We start from the raw sequence: 12190 nt of genomic DNA, 5'->3' as shown, positions 1-12190 counted from the left end.
GACCCCTGATCTGTTTGTGGTAATTTAGGTCACATTGTGCAGGTGGAAGCCTGGCGTCCAGTAATCCATCCATGCATAAAAAGATACCCAAACCGATTATCTGAATGTCAAACGAGTTGCCGATTAATTTAGTGATCGATAACTAGTTATTTAATTGTTGCAGCTTGATTGTAAATTGAATATTTTTAGGGTTTTGCACAGCTAATCACATAAGACAGTCGATTTGAAGACACCACTTTGGGCTCTGGGAACATTTTTCACCAAAAACAATTTAATTTATTTATCAAAAATATAATGAACTGATAAATTAATAATGCAAATGATGGTTAATTGTAGCCCTATTGGATATATTACATTCAGTGCTGCCCTTCCCTACATACATTCATGACAGCTTGAATTGTTTGTCTCCACTGCAGCACATTGACTTTAAAACGAAACAAAGACTTTGCGGTTAAAGAGCTGACTTTGAGCTTTAATTAGAGGCTTTTAACGACCACATCAGAAGAAAAGTGCAGGAGCTGAAGACATGAAATTGGAGGCAATATGTATAAAAACAGGGCACGGCTGCTCTGACGCTGATTGCTCAACACAGATACAGAAAACAGCCGTTAAAAAAAAAATCCTTAAAGCTGAAAGTTGTTTCATTTCAGATTCACTCTGCTGGACGGCGCGCAGAGCCAGCAAAACAGGAAATGTGTCACTGTCCAAATACTTTTGGACTGCATTGCTCATTTCCCCAAAATTCACCCTGACATATTTATTATCTGAGCAAACTTTTGGATGTCCTCTGGAATTTAAAAAAGGTCACATATTTTACTCTTCGTATCGTACAGTTCCCCCGAGGTCTTGAAGAATGCTTTCTGTTCTAACACACAGCCAACCCACATTTATGTTTCTGCCATTATGGGGCCTATAAAGTAGATTTTCTGTGGGTGTTAGCAGTTTGAATAAACTTTACTGCTAAATTCTCCATTCTCCTCTAAAAAAAAGTGACATTTTATAATTAATCAGCGAGAAAAAACCCTTAAAAAGTCTTTTTACCCTCCCAGCTCCCTGTGAGAGAGGTTTTTTCAGTGGTCCCTCACTGGTTAAACTAGTTTTATAACCCTCAGGAGCAGAAAACCATCCACGGGCTTTGGCAGAAGGTCGCTGTCAATGTCGACTCTTTGACTCAGTCTTTATCCCTGAACCACAGCGACTCTTTTTGGAGCAGCGTTTGTACTTGATGAAGCTTACTGGCCTGGAGGAAACAGTCCAGATTGGGCACAAGGGGATTAAACTGGTCTGGGAGAGTTAATCTCAGGACATTTGCGTCCCCGTGGTCTCAGATTGAGGGGAGGTTTTTTTTATTGATTAGCCCCTGATGGGTCGCTGGGCATCCACATGTTGTCTCCTGCCTTTCCCTAAACCTGTCCATGCCAAAGATTTAATGGGGGATTTAGGAGATTAACTACCACTGCATGGGCTTGGGGTTTTGTTGCATTACTCCCTATTAGGTTCTCCTCTTTTAGACCCATCCAAGGGTTGTTTCCTCTCAGCAACAGGAGGCCCCGATGCAACAATTTGCCCTCTGTTTCTCCCTCTTGATTCCTGCGGTTTTTTAAACGTGTACACAATGCAGCCTGTGTGTTTCATGCCCAATTACGACAGCCTGTGATGCTCGCTGAGATCAGCTAACTATAAAATGATGAAGTGCAAACAGCAACTGCCCCTGGTGGAGCCGAAAACACCAGGAGAAACTGTGAGGCAGCAGCAGCCAGAGGGTGAGGAGGGGGCGGGAACTCCCCGAGCCCGGAGCTTTCTAATTTCAACATCAGTGACTGGAAACAACTTCCTACACACACACACACACACACACACACACGTACACATAAACAACACTACCTGCAGCTTTGAGACTGAGTCTGTCTACTAACAACAACATGAGAGGTCAAATCTGACAGTGGGCCTGTAAAGTCCTCTCATTCACACACAGGCCCAGAGACTGTCTGTCAGCACAGAGACAGAGAGACAGATAGAAAGAGAAAGAATGATGAAGAACAAAAGAAATAAAGACAGAAAGAGAAAGAAAGAAAAGACAAAAAAGTTTTCTGAAAGATAGAATGACAGAGAAAGAATGAAATAATGATGGTGAAAGATAGAAAAAGAAAAGAAAGGAGAAAAAAGAATGACAGAGAAAGAATGAAGGAAAACAAAGGGAGGAAAGAAGAAAGATAGACATGACAGAACAGGAAAGAAAAAGAGAAAGAAAGAAAAAATAAAGACAGAAAGAAAAAAGGACGGAAAAGAGACAGAACAGAAAGAATTAAGGACTGAAAGAAGGAAAAAGAAAGGGGAAAGAATAAAGATAGAGATGATGGAACAGGAAATATAAGAAAAAGAAAGAGAAGGACAGAAAAGACAGAAAAATAAATAAAGAAAGAAAGAAGGACAGAAAGAGGGAAAGAAAAAGGGCAGAAAAGAGACAGAAAGGAAAGAAATGACAGGGAGGAATGAAAGAAAGAGAGAATGAAAGGACAAAAGACAGAAAAGAAATAAAGAAGGACAGAAAAGAAAGAGGGAAAGAAAAGGGGCAGAAAAGAGAAAGGAAAGAAATGACAGGGGAGAATGAAAGAGAGAAAGAAAGGAAAGAAAAGAAAGAAAGACAGAAAAGAAATAAAGAAGGACAGAAAAGAAAGAGGGAAAGAAAAAGGGCAGAAAAGAGACAGAAAGGAAAGAAATGACAGGGAAGAATGAAAGAAAGAGAGACAGAAAAGAAAGGACAGAAAGAAGGAAAGAAAAGAGACAGAAAGGAAAGAAATGACAGGACAGAAAAGAAAGAGAGAAAGAAAGAAAGCCTCCTGACCTCATAACTTCCTGTGAGGTGACAGCCTCTGTCTCTTTACAGTGAGTCTTAAACACTGATACATCATCATCATCATCATCATCATCATCGTCATTAGCATACAGAGGCTCATCAGAACCTGCTGGATGATAAAAATGGCGGTGGGAGGTTCTTCCAGTCCAAAGCATCAATAATGTATCAATGCAGCATATCGATCACCTCTCCCTTGGACACAGCGGATCATATATGTCTACCTTCATGCCTACGCGTTATATCTCCCCTTCACAGTGCTCACTGTGGGGCATTTCCTGCCGCTCGCCCATCACCACTCACACCTCAAATATGTTTGGAGAAACAAGAAGTGTGAGAGCATGATTTATTCCACGCACATGAACGTGTCTCGGCGGCTCCATAACGCAGTCGTTATTGTTTCTCTTCATTATGGTGACGGCTTTAATCTGCAGGAGGAATCCTCGCATAATGCAAAGCTGCTAAAGCTCGGATTTGCAGACCGCACGCAAAAGAGAAATAATTAAACAGATACGCGCGGTTTAACCCAATTATCTGCTTAATCGGTGCAAATGTACCCACGGAGACACAATAAACTCGTCCCACTGTACAATCACAAACATATTAATCTAAGATTACAGCCGAAATGTGCAATTAAATCATCCTGCTGTCGGCTTGATCAGAAAATAACCCGATATTAATGTAATATAATGTGTGTTGGTAAGGGACGAGTCGCACGAGCTCGAGCATTTTTTGGATAAAAGTGAAAGAGGAAACGTTAAGTGCACATGAGGAAGATGAGGCAGTGAGGGGTGTAGCCGACCAGCAGGCTGCCTGTCACTCCGGTCATGTACTTTGCACACTCAAAACTGCAGCGGAAAAAAACTCCCACGGAAATGCCAAATGCACACTTCGAATTTAATTGATTACACCTCGTGTGTGTCCATCAAAAGAAACCGACCCGGGCGCGTTATCTGTCGTCGTTTTATTTTTTCCTCGTTCAAAGATTTTAAGGCGCAGTTTTCCCCCCTCAACACCAGAACCCGCCATGTTGAAAGTGCTTTGACATTTTGGCAGTGTCCGGTATTTTCCGATGGCTTTTTTCCACGCACCTTGGGGTGACGAAAAAAATCCCAAATGACTCATGTGTGCGCGAGAATCCGCAATAAGTCGTTTCTAATGTTAATCTGTGACAACAACTTCGCGGCGGCGTCAAACAAAAAAATTGCGTCGCTGAACGCAGCATGAAACACTTTAAATTAAAGCTTACTGCAGAATATTAAAAATTCACCATATTTCTGGGACACTTGTGAACATGACAGACACACACACAGAGAGGGAAAACAACGCAATAAAAAGCGTATTACCACGAGTGCCACGAGACAGCGTCCTCCCAGCCGGTGAGAGCTGTTAATTACAGCGCGTGAGAGACACTTTGAACAACTTAAGGCTCGTGAACGAACGCTCGCGACTATTTTCTCGTTTCTACAGTAACCGCCTCGGGAGCACTTCATGGTTTTTTTAAAGGGAAGGAGGAGAGAAATAACTCTCCGCCGTGTTTATTCCGTCGACATAACGCAAATAACAAACCGCAGCAAGCACGGAAAAGCCTCCCCGCACCGCCGGAGCCGTCACCTGTCTTACCTGTCCAAGTTTTTTTTTTTCTGGTCGCCTCTCCGTCTCGAGACCCCCGTCTGTTTTTTTTTCCTCCCCTCTCTCTCGCTCCTCTCCTCGTTCGCGTGAGCTCGAGCACAGCAACGCGAGCGACGTCTTTCAGCTGCTGCTGCCCCCGTTCCAATATGGCATCTCCCATCTGCGCATGTCCAAAAAAACATCTACAGATATTTTTCAAGCCAACTCCTTCATGGAGCTTTTAGTGCAGCAGCAGAAAAATATTTCTCCAGGCTGTTAGAAATAAGGAACAAACACACCGCGGCGGGAAACTGCCTATTACGCGATGAAACTGTATTTTTACGCGCATTAAACCTTATTTTTAATCAAACTTACATATTCCCATACCCCAAATATTAATTATTCATCTTTTTAAAACTCAAATTTAATTAAATCTATCATTTTACTTCAGTTTAAAACAGCTTTCCAACCCAACAACCACAATTCATTTGTGTTTCATCATCAACAGGAAGAAAACAATCACAAAATCAACAATACAAGTGCAAATATTTTATGCAAATATATATAACTATAGCAAAAATACAAATTCCTCCTCATCTTTTGCTGCCTCTGTGCATGCACAACCACAAAAGTCAGTACATTATTATGCTTTACAACCGTTTGCTCCTCTGACCGGTTCATTCTGCTCTGCTGGGTTTCCTTTATTTCTGTTTTCTCTCTTCTGGCAAACACTTTGCTCCAAACAGCTCTTGAGAAATACCCTCACATGTTGTTTTTTTAACGGGGCCATGTCTTGTCAAAGTCAACAGTATCCTCTAGTGGTAGGAGCGCATTGCATCACGTTTAACCGTCATGCCTTTGGTGCAAAGGTTGGAGCATATTTCCATAAAGACCCATAAACAGACAGATTACCACCGCAGCCAGTGGAGGTGAGGCAGTGAGGATATACATGCACAACATGGTGGATGTTTTTTGGCAAGTCCAAGTGAAAGCTCCGTGGCTCTGTGATCACCGCCGATACAACACGAGGGTTTGTCGGCGCAATTTCTAATTTGGGCCTGAGTGAAATTAAAGTAGCATGTTCCTCTTTAGGCGTGGAAGTTCACTCTTGACATTTAGGAACAGCATGCGACATAAATGAAAGTCAGGTCTGTTATAGTCTATTGTGCAGTGGGCCTTTGGGCGGTTTGTTACACAGCATATTTTGCTGGGAATCCCCTAAAAAAATCACCAGAATTCCCCGACTTTCACTGTTACACCCGGCCGAGCTCATGAAACTCAAATGCAATAGCTGTGTTCTCGTATGAATAACTCATATATTCGAAAAAAGTGATGCATATTAATCTTTTTGCCTAAATTCTGTCTGTTTGACTTGACTGACTTGGAACAGGGTGGAAATGGAAATTAAAAATAAATAGGTAGATAGAGCCATGTAAGTAACCTAAAACTATATTGCAACATATGAAATTAAAGGGTTTTCTGCAAGTTATATTTCTGACTAAACTGTGGTTTTAAGGCATGCGGTTCTCAACCTGTTGGTCCCCAAAGTCTGAGGGGTCACCAGATGATTAAAGGGTTAAGAGACAAAAAGAAAAGCTTATGCATTTTCTGTCATAATTGTCCTTTTTTGAGTTTTTGTGAATTGTTTTTACCTCTTTTAGTGTGAAATTCTGGACACCTTCAACCTTAAAAAAACCCTTTAAGTTAAATAACTAGTCACTCTATACAACTACTTAATTTTAAGGGAATAGCAGGCAAAAAGGTTTAAGGCTTAAAACACATAAAGTCATCAAACACTCCATATAAAACAGGGGGACAGGCTCTAAATCTGTGGGTCAGAACCCCCAGAGCGTCCCCACAATATCTGAGGGGTCACTAGACAATTAAAGGGATAAGAGACAACAAGAGTAGCCTCTGTCTTTTCTGTCAGAACTGTGGGGTTTTCCAAGTTTTGTGATTTTTTTTTTCTTACCTCTATTAATGTGAAATTCTGGACACCGTCAGTCTAATAAAACCACTTAAAATTTAACAACCACTCACTCTTTACATTTCCTTAATTTTAAGGGACCACAAGACAAAAAGGTTTAACGCTTAAAACACATAAAGTCATCAAACACTCCACATAAAACAGGTTGGAAAGGTTCCCAATCTGTGGGCCAGAATCTCCCAAGGCACACTAAAATGTGAGGGGTCATCATATGATTAAAGGGATTAAGAGACAAAAAGAATAGACTCTGCCTTTTCTGTTAGAATTGTCCTTTTTTGAGTTTTTGTGAATTGTTTTTACCTCTTTTAATGTAAAATTCAGGACACCTTGAGCCTAAAATCCCTTAACCAGTCACTCTATACATTTACTTTATTTTAAGGGAAAAGAATGCAAAAAAAAAAGTTTAATACCAAAAGCATATAAAGTCACCAAAGACTCCATATAAAACAGTCTGAAAAGGTTCTCAATCTGTGGCTCAGAACCTCTCAGGGGTCCCCAAACTCTGAGGGGTCCCCAGATGATTAAAGGGATTTTTTTCTGTCAGAATTGTGGGGTTGTAATTTTGAGTTTTGTGATTTTTTAAACGTCTTTTAATGTGAAATTCTGGACACCTTCATCCTAAAAAAACCTTTAAATTAAACAACCAATCACCTTATACATTTACTTACTTTTAAGGGACTACAAGGCAAAAAGGTTTAAGGCTTAAAGCACATAAAGTCACCAAAGACTCCATATAAAACAGGCTGGGCTGGTTCTCAATCTGTGGCTCAGAACCCCCCAAGGGTCCACAAAATCTGAGGACTCACCAGACAATTAAGGGGATATCTTTATATCTTTTTCTGTCAGAATTGTGAGTTTTATGAATTTTTTGCTCTTTTAAGGTGAAATTCTGGACACCTTCATCCTAAAAAACCCTTTAAATTAAACAACCAATCACTTTATACATTTACTTAATTTTAAGGGACCACAAGGCCAAAAGTTTAAAGCTTTAAGCACATAAATTCATCAAAGACCTCGTGTAAAACAGGGGTACAGGCTCTCAGTCTGTGGGTCAGAACCCCCAAAGGTCCCCAAAGTCTGAGGTGTCACCAGATAATTAAAGGGATAAGAGATCAATGCTTTTTGTTTGTTTTTTTTTTTTGTGATTTTTTTAAACCTCTTTTAATGTGGAAATTCTGGACAGCTTCAGCCTAAAAACCCCTTTAAGTTAAACAGCCAGTCATTATACATTTACTTAATTATAAGGGAATAGTAGGCAAAAAGTTTTAAGGCTTAAGGCACATTAAGTCACCAAAGATTCCATATAGAACAGGCTGTAAGTATTAGTTCTGTTATGACAAAGAGTGAGACATTTGTTCATAACTGCATGAAGGGATTTTATTTTGAAACCTGTAATCTAAGGGGAAGTTGGGTGTTGAATTATCGGCGGCAGGTGTGATTGATAAAGACCGACACAAAGGAATCATAAAGACGGAAGAAGAGGCGCTCGTGCCGGTGTGATGCCGCTGGAGGAACAGATGGTTGGAGCGTGCGCCGTGCGCCATTAATCTACCAGAGAAGAGGCTTTTCCAAGCGCGCGCGAGAAGGGATTATGCCCCCCTCTTACACACACACACACACACACACGTGCGACTTGTGCATGAGCCCACAGCTTCCCTGCACGAGGCAGAGGACCGTTTTTGGTTTTGGCTTCATTTATAAACGCCTCTGGTTTTATGAAGCAGATTTTTTCAGCCTCCTCTGAAGCTTCAGTCAACTACAGTAAATTATCAAAACTTATTCTCAGAGCCAGTCTGGGTCCTGTATGTATTTTGTTGTCAAATAAAGCAAGGGATTTATTTCTTAAGGCAACTAAATCTAAAATCTCCGACCAACCTGGCAGAACCATAAGCTTCCATGCACTAATAAGCAGTGTAGTATTTAAAACAAAAATAATAGCTGTGTAGGTCAGTTCAGCACTGACAGAACTGTATTTATCCTCAAGTTATTGTGCCAGAACTTTCTTCCTGCAGCTAGGGAGAGTTTCATAATAACAGATTTTGTGGAGACAGGGGACACGTCTCCCTCAATATTTAGAGCATGTTATTTGTCACCCCGAATAAAACAAGACAGTAGCAGAGGACTTTTATTTTGACAGATTTTTGAGATACAAATGGGTGGGTAGGTAGATAGATAGATGGATGGATGGATAGATAGATAGATAGATAGATAGATAGATAGATGATGGATGGATGGATGGATGGATGGATGGGTAGGTAGGTAGACATGTAGGTAGGTAGATGGATGGATGGACGAATGGATGGATGGTTAGGTAGGTAGGTAGGTAGGTAGGTAGGTAGGTAGCTGGATGGATGGATGGGTGGGTAGGTAGGTAGGTAGCTGGATGGATGGATGGAGGATGGATGGGTAGGTAGGTAGGTAGGTAGACAGGTAGGTAGGTAGTTGGATGGATGGTTGGTGGATGGATGGATGGGTAGGTAGTTAGTTGGATGGATGGATGGATGGATGGGTAGGTAGGTAGTTGGATGGATGGGCAGGCAGGCAGGCAGGTAGGTAATTGGATGGAGGGATGGATGGACAGGCGGGCAGGCAGGCAGGTGGATGGATGGATGGATGGGTGGATGGGTGGGTGGGTGGATGGATGGATGGACGGACGGGCAGGCAGGCAGGCAGGCAGGTAGGTAATTGGATGGAGGGATGGATGGATGGGCGGGCAGGCAGGCAGGTGGATGGATGGATGGATGGGTGGGTGGGTGGGTGGGTGGGTGGATGGATGGATGGATGGATGGATGGGTGGATGGGTGGGTGGATGGATGGATGGACGGGCAGGCAGGCAGGCAGGTAGGTAGGCAGGCAGGCAGGCAGGCAGGCAGGTAGGTAGGTAGGCAGGCAGGCAGGCAGGCAGGCAGGCAGGTAGGTAATTGGATGGAGGGATGGATGGACGGGCGGGCAGGCAGGCAGGTGGATGGATGGATGGATGGATGGACGGGCAGGCAGGCAGGCAGGCAGGCAGGCAGGCAGGCAGGCAGGTAGGTAGGCAGGCAGGCAGGCAGGCAGGCAGGTAGGTAGGTAGGTAGATGGATTTTAAAATGGGTGTCTCATGCTCCAAATTTTCTGGCACAGGAACCTCAACCTAGTTGATGAAGTTGGTGTACTACTTGGTAGGTGAGTAGGTTACAGAAGAGGAAATGGTTACACTCTCCTATATCCTCCTGAGACCAGAACTTTTGTTTGGTGTGCATTTTTAATTTCTCCTGGCTATTTGGGATCAGTAGGACCTGATAAGTGTAAAAAACAAATCATTTTCAACAATAATTAAGTCCAATGTCTTCAAGTGAGTACGTCCTAATTAACACCGTCTCAGCTTGTTACTGTTACTAAAATTGGTCAACTTTGTTGCCATATCAAACTACAAACATCATTAATCATGAATAAAAACCATAAAATGTGATCAGGTTTTGGACTTTGTCCATGTTTGTGTCGGGATCAGCTGCAGACTGACTTGGCAGAGATGGCTGCCATCTTGTTTTTACATAGATTAGTGTATTGTGCTCTTACTATCACTAGATGGCACAAAAGTGTCTACGAATGAGGACAACAGGTCTAAGTTAAGTAGGATAAAGTATAAGGTCCATTAAACCCAAGATGTGATGTCCTCAGATGTGGACACAGGGTCTCAGCAGGATATAATGATGCCATGACAAATGTGTCTGAAACGACCCAAAATCAAACCTGACTTTTATTTTCCCAAAACATTTTGAAGCCTTTAAAACTAAACCAATCAGAGCACTTGGACAACCAATGATATCCCTGACCGTCTTCACTGAGCTGTATACTGTAAGCCTCCATGTTGGCTCTGTTCCTACCTGTGTGGCTTCAGTTAGGCTGTATAATCCTCTCTACGTCTCTACACTGGCACCACGCAGGTACTTTAGTAATTAGGAATCACATAGCCTCTCATGGTGATTCATACATACAGAGCACAGTGAGTTGTAGGTTACCCGACACACTGTGGACTTGAACATATATCCTTTATTACATCTTCACGTGAGGCACAGATTTGCCTCGCGCACGACTAAGTGCCACACGCACAAACAGAGAGGCTCTGAGGCGGTCTCGCGCACATTCAAGGAATTCTGCTGAAAGCCGCAAATACCGGCGTCAATCCAGACCAACCGCAACCGGAAGTTTGGTCATTTTTACTTCACAATAAAAGGGAGGAAAGAAAAAAAAGGAATACTTGGCTTTCTTTGTGTTTGATCAAATATTATTTTATTGTACTTTGCCTAAATAGGCAAGACCTGAGCAAGACAGCAGCATAAACACCTGCAGACAAAACCATTCAAAGGGCAACAGACAAAATAATTTTAAGATCAGATACCAGTAGACTAAGAAAAGACAATTGAAATGGGTCCATGTCCAATATCATTAACATTAGTCTAGAATTTTGTGCGGAGGTATTCCTCAATTTCTGTCGTAAATTCGAGGTGGTCAGAGCCGGCGCTTTCCCATCTTTATTCCTGCTCTGAACAGGCAGTGTGAAAGGGAATACAGATCTTGTGGTGGTGTTACCTCTCTTTTTAATGTCTGTTATTTCTGTTTTTGTTGTTGTTTGTCGTTGTAGGCTAATAATTTTGTCTTCAGTCATTTTCCATCTCTTAGTCGTTCTGCATCTTTTTGTGTTTTTTTGGGTGAAAATAAATGTAGTATAATAAAATGAAATAATATATTTTTTTTTATTTTCATCAAAATTAATAAAATGAAAAAAAAAAAAGAAATGGGCCAAAATACATAATATTAAAATGAAATTATATTTTTTTTCCCCTCAAAATAAATAGATAAGTAAAAACGACACAAATAAATAATATGAAAATTGAAAAAAAAAAATGGTGGGTGAAAATGTTTATAATATAATAAAATGAAATAATAAATATTTTTTATTTTCATCAAAGTTAATAAATGAAAAAATATGATGGGGCAAAAATAAATAATATTACAATGTAATGATAAATATATATGTTTTATTTTCCAAGATATAAATCAGTTTTTAAAAATAAAACAAAACGCTGGTGGTCCAAAATAAATAATAATGAAATTATGTGATTTTTTTTCCCCTCAAGATACATAAAATGAATATGGTGGTAAGTCTTACCTCTCTTTTTTTTTAACTGTTTTTGTTGTTGTTTGTCTTTGTAGGCTAATAATTTGCATCTCTTTGTAGTCGTTTTGCCTCTTTTTGTGGTTTTGCATCTCTTTGATGTCATTTTGTGTTTCTTCATAGTCACGTCATCTTTTTGAAGTAATGTTATGACTCTGAGGTAATTTTGTGCCCTCTATTCTGTCATTGTTTGTCTCTTTGGTGTTGTTTTTCCCCTTTTGTGGTTATTTTGTCTCTCTGAAGTATGTTTGTGTCTTTCTGCAGTTCATTTGCATCTCTTTTTGGTCATTTTGAGTCTCTTCTGGCTGTAGGTGTTAATTTGAGTGACATTTTGTAGGTGAGGACTAATCCAGCCCCTTAGGTCAGGATCTCTGAAATTGTAGTATGTGATATTTGTGGAACACGTTGGGAAACAGGGTGTCACTTGACAGTTTGTAGCCCATCCCTTTGTTTTTCTGCCAAGCTGCTGTCTTTTATTTTGAAATATTTTTCACCGGAAGCCAGACTTTCCATCTCGGCTAGCTACTTGACAGTTGGTGTTTTCATTGTCATAAACATGGATATGAGTCAGATAATCGAT

General features: G+C 40.9%; 1 protein-coding gene across 2 annotated transcripts in view; it reads right to left on the bottom strand.

Annotated features, from left to right (window-relative positions):
- Positions 1-4643, bottom strand: part of sfmbt2 (Scm like with four mbt domains 2) — a 94404-nt gene extending 89761 nt beyond the window's left edge. For both annotated transcript variants that reach the window (XM_078165396.1, XM_078165398.1), the window contains exon 1: positions 4478-4643. The gene's annotated coding sequence lies outside the window, so the exon portion shown is untranslated. The remainder of the gene's footprint in view (positions 1-4477) is intronic.
- Between the last annotated feature and the right edge of the window lie 7547 nt (positions 4644-12190).

Source organism: Epinephelus lanceolatus, chromosome 23 (assembly GCF_041903045.1).
Source record: "Epinephelus lanceolatus isolate andai-2023 chromosome 23, ASM4190304v1, whole genome shotgun sequence".
Lineage (NCBI taxonomy): Eukaryota > Metazoa > Chordata > Actinopteri > Perciformes > Serranidae > Epinephelus > Epinephelus lanceolatus.
This window is presented reverse-complemented; position numbering and strand designations above follow the sequence as displayed.